This window comes from Benincasa hispida, chromosome 1, assembly GCF_009727055.1.
Source record: "Benincasa hispida cultivar B227 chromosome 1, ASM972705v1, whole genome shotgun sequence".
NCBI classification, from domain to species: domain Eukaryota; kingdom Viridiplantae; phylum Streptophyta; class Magnoliopsida; order Cucurbitales; family Cucurbitaceae; genus Benincasa; species Benincasa hispida.
Window position 1 is genome coordinate 31,133,848 of NC_052349.1, and position 2,386 is coordinate 31,136,233.

At 32.9% G+C, this 2,386-nt stretch overlaps 1 non-coding gene across 1 annotated transcript; it reads left to right on the forward strand.

Moving 5' to 3' along the window:
* The first annotated feature begins 742 nt into the window (after positions 1 to 742).
* LOC120070415 lies at positions 743 to 847 on the forward strand. Its single transcript, XR_005479907.1, has one exon. It is a non-coding gene; the product is annotated as a small nucleolar RNA R71 (small nucleolar RNA).
* Positions 848 to 2,386: the final 1,539 nt, after the last annotated feature.

The window sequence follows — 2,386 nt, forward strand, 5'->3', positions numbered from 1 at the left end:
AAGATCAAGTAGTGGTCTACAATATTTTGGAGTGAAGATTCAAGTTGAATTCGAAGATTGAAGTGTTCTTCAAAGGTATATTTTCAAAACCCTATTTTCAGTTTATGAACATGCATGTTTCTTTGCTAAAATTAAAGGAATTAGAGTGCTTAATGATTCTGTTTGCTTCCATTAATTGCATGCTAACTCCAAAAATTGATATTAGAACATGATTTAAACACTCATCATCAATTCCTCCAAAGATGGTTTCTTTTGTTGGGAAGAACCTGGAAGGGTCAAAACATTCTTGTTATTTGCATAAGAAAAATTTTCATGATTTCTCAAACCTGGGTGGTAGTGTGAGGGAATTTATTGTTGGCCTTTATATTATCTTCTATCCACATAATTAGTCATCTCAGTGTCTTATGAGTCCCAAATTTGTGGAGTTTTAGATGCCTTAACTGCTAAAGAGGCTATGGACAATGACTTTAGAGCTTGACCACCTGTAGTCAATTTATTCAAAGAATTAGTAATTGTGGTCAATTGAGCTTTAATAGCACTTACCTTTTCAACTTCATAAATTCCTACTACTTTGTTGGTGGAAGCCTATCACTTAGCCAATTATAGCTTGTAGTGGCTATGTCCTCTAGAATAGTGTAAGCTTCTGTAGTAGTTTTAGAGAAAAGAGATCCCCCATCAGTAGCAACTAAAATGGATTTAGTGTTTCCATTCAAATCATCATAGAAAATTTGTATTTGCAACCATATCCATGTTGTGGGCACTTCCTAAGGAGATCCTTGTACCTTTCCCAACATTCAAATAATTGTTCATCCAATTGTTGAGAAAAAATAATTTCATACCTCAATTTAGAAGACTTGGTATAAGGAAAATATTTATTAAAAAATGCTTGAGCTAGCTCCTCCTAAGTAGTTATGCTTTTTGATGGGATGGTCTCTAGCCAATTTTTTAGCTCTATCCCGCAAAGAAAAGGAAACAATCTTAATCTAATTGCATCATTCGTCACTCATTTAATCTAAACTGTCCCACAAATTTTAAGAAAATATCTCAAGTGCTTATGAGGATCTTCAGTGGGGCGTCCTCTAAAAGAAATATCCCTAGCCACTTGAATCAACCCCAATTTTAGCTCAAAATTATTTGCATTGATTGATGTCTCCATAATTCTAGGTTGAGCAATAGGGAGAGATGTTTGGAAATAGTCTCTAATTGCCTTCTCACATTCCTCTACCATCTCTTATTCTACTTCTTGCTTATTCCTATGATTTTTCCTCAAGGTAAGTTCATTCTCGAGGTCAAGAGGCAAAAGAGGGATGTCCTTGTCATGGATCATGCACAAGAGAAAACCAAACAAGATTAGAACAAAAAATAACCCTTAGTTTAGAATATCTCCAACTTTTAAAATATTAAACAAAAATTGTTACTTTCACCCCTAGCAACGGTGCCAAAAACTTGATGTGGTGATTTTATGTTGCACACAAGTGTACGTGGTCAAGTTATAATATTAAAACGAATTATAAGGCCAAGTATCATCCTTTAGGATCAAGTTAATGGTTATTGTTCAGCTATCTCATGATTGTGTCAATTTTAGCTAAGGAATCGAAATCAAGTTTGAATTTGTGGTTTTGTAAGGAAATAAAAGAAAGCAATAAAAGTGTTTTGGGAATCTGATAATAAGAGTATTTTAGGGTATTGAATCCGTTAGTTACCTCATTAGATCTACTCTAGTCAATTCATGGAATCATGTATGAACATTATGTCTAAGTCTAGAAACTTAACTCAAGACTATTTTCTCTAAAAAATAACCTATTCTCATGCAACTTAATTGATAACTATATCTCATGAAATCATATTAAGAAACAAGGAATTAAGAATTGTCATCAACAACTTTCACTATTAACCTAACTATGAGCATGAAAAATTAATAATGATTTGATGATATAGACCCAATAAAACATTCGATCTCTCAATTAAACATTCAGCCTAGAAAATCATTGATGGTCAATCAATAAGAACAAAATACAATATCATTTAAAAGCAAAGAGATCAACAATATCCATGAAAAGAACTAAACTCAATCTAAATTCATAACAACTTCATTAATACCCTAAAACAAGCAAGTTTAGGCACTCATAGCTTGCACAAACATATTTTCATACATCAATTTAAGTATAAGATTTAGAGAAAGAAACAGGAACCGAAGAAGAATCCTCTCGAAGACTTCTTTGATCTCTTGAATCCTCCAAGCTCGCCTTGATCATCACCTCAGGAACTCGACTGGCCTTCAAAATATCCTTCAAATTCTCTAAGTTTTTAGCATAAACACTCTCTTAAGGTCAGAATTTCATCCTTAATGTCTCTTTACAGGTGTAATTTCTATTTTTCAAATGTT